This window comes from Lactuca virosa, chromosome 7 (assembly GCF_052849685.1).
Source record: "Lactuca virosa cultivar CGN04683 chromosome 7, Lactuca_virosa_CGN04683_v6, whole genome shotgun sequence".
Classification (NCBI taxonomy): Eukaryota; Viridiplantae; Streptophyta; class Magnoliopsida; order Asterales; family Asteraceae; genus Lactuca; species Lactuca virosa.
Window position 1 is genome coordinate 65,278,235 of NC_136432.1, and position 8,374 is coordinate 65,286,608.

Below are 8,374 nucleotides of genomic sequence, written 5' to 3' on the forward strand. Positions count from 1 at the left end.
AAATAAATTCTTTATAGGGGCGGATGTGGAGGAAAAAAAGGATGACTTGGGTTAGTTGGAAAAAGGTGATGGCCGATAAGAAATATGGCAGATTGGGTATTAGTAGTTTTTTTGCTACTAATCGTGCTTTGATTTTTAAATGGGTTTGGCGTTTTCTTTCTTTCTCGAATTACTTGTGGGTTAGGGTGGTGAAGGCTATTAATGGAAACAATGGTTTAATAGGTTCTCATATCTCCCAGGGTTTGACTTTAACTTGGATTTCTATTCTAAAAGCAGTTGATAGTTTGAAGGAAAAAGGTGTTGATTTAATGGGGTATTGTAAAAAGAATGTGGGTGATGGTTCTCTTAAGTCTTTCTGGAATGATGTCTCGTTAGGGGAATGTACTTTAAATGATAGATTCCATCGAGTCTTTGCTTTGGATCGAGACAAAGATGCTACGGTTAAAGAAAAATTAGGCGATTATAGTTGGAATCATCATTTGCGTAGAGTTCCGATAGGGGGAGGGGGTGAAAGTGTCCAATGGGCTGAGTTGTTTGATTTACTTGGCATACTTTCTTTATCTTATTTAAAGGATCGATGGTGGTGGTCCTAGAGGGTTCGAGTGATTATACTATATGGTTGCTTCAACATGAGCTTTAATTGATAAAAATACTTTACTTATTTCTGACAACCCTACTTCATGGAATAAACTAGTTCCTATTAAAGTTAATATTATGGTTTGGACGGTTTCTTTGAATCGTTTGCCGCTTAGAGTTAATCTGGCAAATCGAGGTTTGGATATTCCTTCCTCTCTGTGTCCGGTGTTTGGGGTAGGTTTTGAAAATACCATCGATTTATTTTTCGAATGTTCCATGATACTCGAGTTGTTTACGAAGATTTCAACTTGGTAGGAGATATCCATTCCTTCGTTCTCTTCCTTTGGAGATCGGTTAAATTGGTTTGGATCGGTACGGCTAAACGGTACTACTAAGATGTTTCTTGAGGCTGTGTTTTTCACAATGTGGTCGCTTGTCTGGTTATTCAGGAACTTGATTGTTTTTCGTTCTTTTTCAGTTAGGAAGAAGGAATTTTGGGATACTTTGGTTACTCAATCTTTCTTATGGAGTTGTAATAGATTCAATGGTAGAAAAATTAGTGGGGTGGATTGGCTTTATAAGCCTATGTTAGTTTTTTGATCCTTTGTTTTTCTGACTCTTTTTTTCGTTTTTTTGTTGTTTTGGTTTGCGTTAGTTCTTTGCTAACGTCTTCTTAATAAAGTTTCTGTTGTTCGAAAAAAAATTATAAATACATACTATTCACGTTTTTTTTGTCATTTTCGTAACAAATGGCAAAATCGTCAATTTCACAATCTAATATATCTATGCATATAACAATTTATAGTTTAATGCAATTATTCACAATTTAATACAATCATTTTTTTTGGAACAACAAATATTTATTATTTTCTCCAAAAAAAACAAAACACCATCATTTTTACATTAATTCACAGTTTAATATATTAATATGTTTTTAATTGCAAACTACCATACGTTGCCATCAACCACCACCCACCTACCATCGGCGCCACCACCTTCACTGTCATTCCTTCCTCCTACCATCATCATATTCACCACATCGTCACCTAGCAACCTCACAACCATCCCTTTCTCCTACCACCATTCGATATGGATCTCCTACATTCTAGCAAACTCCAAAAATCATATTTGGATATAAAAAAGTAGAATTCACATTTTAAATTAATAATTCGTTTCTAACTCACATTTTAATACAACAATTCAAGGATCTGAATCACAATTTAAAACAATCGTTCAAACATTCCTTTATAACTTAAAAACATACATATCACATTAAGACATTTCATCCAACATCTTTTGTGCATCTTGTTTCCAAAACTTCCTTATATAAGTACGAACATCGAAGACCAAATCAAAGATAAATATAACAACGAAATGAAGAGGTGAAGGCGATGGTGGAACAGATTTGATGCAGTGGTGAAATTATCGTCGACCACCATGAAATACAGCACAGACACACACGATATCTAAAATGAAGATACACAAACACATCATATCTGATGTAATTATGGTAGTGTTTCACTAGAGATCGGAGAGACAAATATGGAGTTGAGTTCGATGTGTTTCACCATACTAACAATCTAAGTGAGGCAACAACGGTAGTAATTGAAAATGCTAAGAATGAAGCCATACCATTGTAACACTATAAGAGTAGAATATATGGTGAACAGAGACGAACGGACAATGTAAGATGGATGGACAATGACATCAGGTGTACATAAGTTATTAGGTTAATATTATATAAAATACTTTATTTTTTCGTATTTTTTCCGCTTAAAGTTCAATTTTTTTATTTAAAAAAATGTTTATGCTTTTCCATCGTAAGCTACTATCGTCATCACCTAGCACTGTCAGCACCATCCCTTCCTCCTACCACCATCAGATATAGATCTCCTACACTCTAGCGAACTCCAAAAATCAGATTTTGATAAAAAAGAATTAGAATTCACATTTTAAGATAATAATTCATTTATAATTCACAGTTTAATACAATAATTCAAGGCTCCAAATCATAGTTTAACACAACACTTCAAACATTTATTTACAACTTAAAAACATACAGATCTTATTGAGGCATTTCATCAAACATATTTTGTGCATCTTGTTTCCAAAACTTCCTTATATAAGCACCATCATTGAAGACCAAATCAAAGATAAATATAACAAGGAAACTAGGAGGAGAAGGCGGTGGTGGAACAAATTTGATGCAGTGGTGAAACCATCGCCGCCACCATGAAATACACCACACACACACACACACCATATCTAATATGAAAATGCACAAACAAATCATATATGATGCAAATTAGGTAGTGCTTCATTAAAGATTGGAGCGACAGACATGGAGACAAGCTGGAGATGTTTTACTAGAGTAACGATGTAAGTGAGGCAATAATGGTAGTGACTGAAAATGCAAAGAACAAAGTAGTACCACCATAACACTATAAGACCATAATATATGGTGAACGGAGACGAACGGACAGTGTAAGATGGATGGACAATGACATCAGGCGTATATAAGTTATTGGGTTAATATTATAGAAAAATACTTTATATTTTCCGTTTAAAGTACAAATTGTTTATTTAAAATAAAAGTTTATGTTTTTCCAATGTTGTTTTTTTACTTATTTGTAATCTTTTGATAATTAATAGTTTATCTTTTAAAATAATCTAATTCTTTTGTAACGCCCCGATTCTCAGGTATTGATTTTAAATAAGAATTTTCTTGATTTCAAGGTCTACTCGACGAGTTGGTTGCCCCACTTGTCAAGTAGCAACGGGTTGGTCCTCGTGTTTTAGTGACCTACTTGCCGAGTCCAAGAAGGGACTCGACGAGTAGGAGCTGCCAGATGAAACCCTAAATTCCGGGGATTTGAACCCTATTTAAGGACCACTTATTCCCCTTAGCCTCTCTTACTACCTCCCTTGAGTTCAGAAACCCTAATGCGTGGTTGCTCTCTATAATTGTGTGCTCCTTAGCTTGGAAGAGGGATCTTTGGAGTAAAAAGCTTGGAGTGCAAGAAGCTTGGAGCAAGGGGCTGTTGTAGATCCGGATTCTTCTCTGTCTTGGCATCATCTTGGAGGTAAAATGTTGTTATCTTGGCTCGCTCTTAGTTATATCTCTTCTTTATGGGTTGGGATTTTAGGGTTTTTGTGTGTGGTTCTCCGATTTGGGTCAAGATCTGGGGTTGCAACCTCACATCTGGACTCCTCTAGCCCCTCTTTGTCATAAAGCTCCATCCTTTGTTGAGCTATGGCCTTTCTCTTGCCTTAAGCCACTCCTTGAGCTTGTTTTGGGCCATTATCATCTTGCATGCACGTAAAGTTTGCAACTTTACGTGATAAACATGCCCTAGGAGCTTAGATCTGCAGTATGGAGCCTTTGCATGGCTTAAAAAGCATCTGTATGGATGAAGGATTGAAGGGACTCGGCGAGTCGCAGGGTCGACTCGGCGAGTCATATGAAGACGGTCATGAACTCGACGAGTTGGATGAACAACTCGGCGAGTTCGATCAAGATTGCCTTGGGCTCAGCGAGCCAGTCGATTGCTCGGTGAGTCGGCTGGGGGTTTCCCGACCTTTGGATATGTATGAACCCAGCGAGTTGTAAAGAGGAAACTCGACAAGTTGGCCAAGGAGTTTGCGGCCATTGACATTAGGAACTCGACGAGTCGCTCAAGTGACTCGGCGAGTTAGCAGGTTATGCAACGAACTCGGCGATTGGTTGGTTGTACTCGACGAGTTGAGGTCAACATGGACTGTTGACCTTGACAGCTGACTTTGACTTTGACCAAGGGTTGACTATTGGACTTCTGGGGCATTTTGGGAAATTGGAAATTTACAAGCATGGTTCTATGGTGCATTCAGGTGGTGGAGTTATACCGACTATCCAAGGTCTTGGGTTTATCTTTGAGTCGACAGTGCGAGGTGAGTTATCGTCACTATACTCAAGGTACTAAGGCACCAAGGCTGGCCCTTTGAATTGTTATTGGTTATGCTATGCTAGTATGATCTGTTAGTTCGGTATCCTAGAGGGTAGGACAATAGTATGTGGTATGATCCGTTAGAACAGTTGTTGTCTATAGACTATTATGTGATTATCTGTTATATGTGCACATCTTTGTTTGGCGGTTGAGGCTTATCTTCTTTGTGCGAAAGCCAATAGGCCTGGGCATTCCAACCTGTTGGTTGTGGGCCGTGAGTATTCCATCCCTAGGATGACTGGGCTCATAGTATGTGGGCATTCCAACCTGTTGGTTGTGGGCCTGGGGTATTCCATCCCGAGGATGATTGGACCCATAGTATGTTGGCATTCCAACCGGATGGTTGAGGGCCTAGGGTATTCCAACTCGATGGTTGACTGGACCCATAATATGCTGTTTATGATTATATGTGTATTATTGTGGGTATGAGTATTTTGGGGGAACTCACTAAGCTTTCAGGGCTTACAATTTCAGTTTATTGTTTCAGGTATATATTAGGGGATCGCGACAAGGCGAAGGCATGATGGTACAGCTCCTCATGATTTGTTTACGTTTCTGGGAAACTCTAATATTATACATTTTGAAAACAAAGTTGCAATGATTTTTAATGGTTTGAAATGTTTTTAAAAGTTTTAAATTGGACTGAATTTTATTGGTGTTACAAGTTGGTATCAGAGCCTTGGTTTGAGTGAATTGGAGGAACACTCGTGTGACTCCAGTCTCAAATCAAGGAAAAGATTTTTAAAATGATTTTCAAATGGTTTTCAAAATAAGTAAAGGAGGATGTAGGGTGTACGATCAGCCGAAGCCAGTAAGTTGACCCCAAAATACCATACAGTTATTTGATTATGTGATATGTTAGAACAACATGCTAGTGCTAGGCTAGGAATCTTCAGGAATTGCATGATAGAATTGCATGATTACATGATGCCTGTTAACCTAGGGTTTTCCTCAATATGAGATTGACATCATTATTGTAGTTGCTTAGTGTATGCATCACGGTCGTACATAACTAAGATTTTATAGACTGAGAATATTTGGTTTGGCCTTATTTCATGTTCTTGTTTGATGAAGGGCTTAGGGTAGGATCAGGTATTCGAAAGTCTATAGGGTCTAGCGTTATGTATGACTAGCATACACTAGTGCTACAGGGTTGGTGGAAGTTTCATGGATGGGTGGGTTGTGTGAGACCGGTAGGTCAGTTGTGAGACAGTTAGCCTTCCTCTAGGAGTGAGGTTGAGCGACCACCAGGTGTATGTATAGTGTTAGGGTGTTGTGGTGATACTTGAGACAAATATGGGTAGGTGTGGAAGGTAGTAGGGGCCTGTGACAACCCGAAATGTTTTTGCTTTTAAAGCTCAGTCAGTCAACTCAACTGAGTGTCGGACTCATTTTTGCTATCATTTAGCCTCGTTTAGAGTCCGTTTAAAAGTTCAAAGCTCAGTACATCAAGCCTCGAGAATAGGAATGGATCCCATATAATTCTGACACCAAAAACGAGCCTTACACTCCAACATCAGGAGTGTACGGCCGCACACTGGGTGTGCGGCCGCACACCCCTCTCGTGGCAGCACACTCACGGGTATAAGTTTAGAACTCAGCCTCCTTTAACCCCTTTTCACTCTCGCAAGCCTAGAACTCGATTTTGCTCTCAACTACCATCCGATTTTCAGCCTAAATCTTCAAGAATGTAAGTGTTCTTCCTTTGGTTTGTTGTTAATCTTAATAAACTAGTTACAACCTTTGATTTCATCCCTTTGAAATCATGTTTTGGCTAGATCTTCAAATCTTCATCCATTTCACCAAGAACACCAAGAACACACACTTGTTCTTGGCGATTTTGGACCTTCTCGAGCCTCCGGATCGGAAGTACTCTTTCATTAAGCTTAGAACTTGATAATAACACGAGATTAAGGCCTTGAAACTGCCCAGAACTCAAGAACATATGGTGTGTGCAGCCGCACACACTCATGTGGCCGTACACCCCTCAAACACCCTCGAAACACCATGAAAACACCCCTAAAGGCTTGTATACTATAAATACCATTCCCCAAGCTTGTTACTTACTAGATATGAGCCTTAGAAAACGTCCAAACCATGTTCATCAAGGAGTGTGCGGCCGCACACACTCCATGTGGCCGTACACCCCTTTGTTTAGTGCTTAAGGGCCTCCAAAGTGCCTTTCTAGCTTCAACACTTGATGAGCATCAGTCCTACAAGCCTCCCTACCAATTGGAAAACGTTTTGTACATTCTTTACCATGAGTGTGCGGCCGCACACTCCCCTGGCCATACACCCATGGCCACACACTCCTCAAAGTGGCCGTACACCCCCTTAGTTTGAATCACATGTGATTCCAAGACTTAGATAAAGTGTTTCCTAGTCCCGTAAGGTGTTTCCTTGCATTTGGTTGCTTCTAAACACTATATTTATGTCAAAATGTGCCATTATATGTCATTTAGGACTCGTTAAGCCTCGGGAGTTCATTCGTGGAACTTCTCATCCTTACGCATGTATTCGTTGAATCACCCACATCAGGTGAGTTCATACCCCGTAATGAATCTTTTAACTATTTTAAATGTTTTAAGGGGGGAATACAAGTTGAACACAATGTTAATTGTGTAATTGTTTGTTATAAACATTTTCAAAAGGATTACTTATGTCATTTATAAGTTATCAAAATATTTCAAAGACTCTTTCAAGTTATGTTACTTTATAGTTTAACAAAACTCCGTTTTTAAAGTACCAGCATAACTTAGCAGTAAAATGAGCCTTTTCAGCAACAGTTCAAGTACATTACTAGTAAATTATAATAGGTATAGTTTAGAGATTCAGTTCATACTAGATACAATACACGATAACAAAAGGGAACACACAATAAAGAGAAACAGAGAGGAATATACTATTACAAGTACAGAGAGGAACATACTATTACTAGTACAGAGAGGAACATGCTATAAAAAGTACAGAGGGGAACATACTATACTAAGTACCGGGAAAAACACATTAATATATCTTTCCGGCTTCGCGTTGACACTGGTACGATTTCACGTACTAGGACTAGCAGGCACGAGGTGATAAACTCAATAATATATCTTTCCGGCTTTGCATTGACACTGGTACGATTTCACGTACTAGGACTAGCCGGCACGAGGTGATAAACTTAATAATATATATTTTCGGTTTGCGTTAACTTTAGTATGATTACACGTATCTGGGTTAGCAGACACGAGGTGATAAAATGTAATAAAATATCTTTCCAGTTACATATGGGTTCACATTTAAACCTTTAATTAACCGACTAAGGATTAAAGGCAAAAGAGACTCCCTGAGGTGTATTGTACATTTAATACTACCTGGAGTCTGTATTTTATTACTTTATAGTCAGTAGTGTCATTGTTGAGGTAAAACATTATTTTTCCCTATTACATTTACTTTGTGATCTTCTCACATATTCATTAATGTATAAACTATATTTGTAAATGATAGTTTCACTTGGGAAAATACACACTCATACAAGAAACAAACCTACATAACATTTGATGCCTTGGTAGAAGGCTACTCTTAGTAGAAAGGATTATAATGCTAACCTTATGATTCCTTAATGTATACATCAAAGGATACATATATATCAATAGAATCCGACAGGTAATAGGATGTGTGCTTTTCGTCTCATTTCCTGTTCCTTGTTTGGTTGTGGGCTTGAGACAGATTCACCCAGCCTATTATCTATTCGATTCTAGATATATAGGCTCCGTATACATTAAGTCATCATAGGGGTACCAGGTATGGGTCAAGTCATAGGACACAGAGTC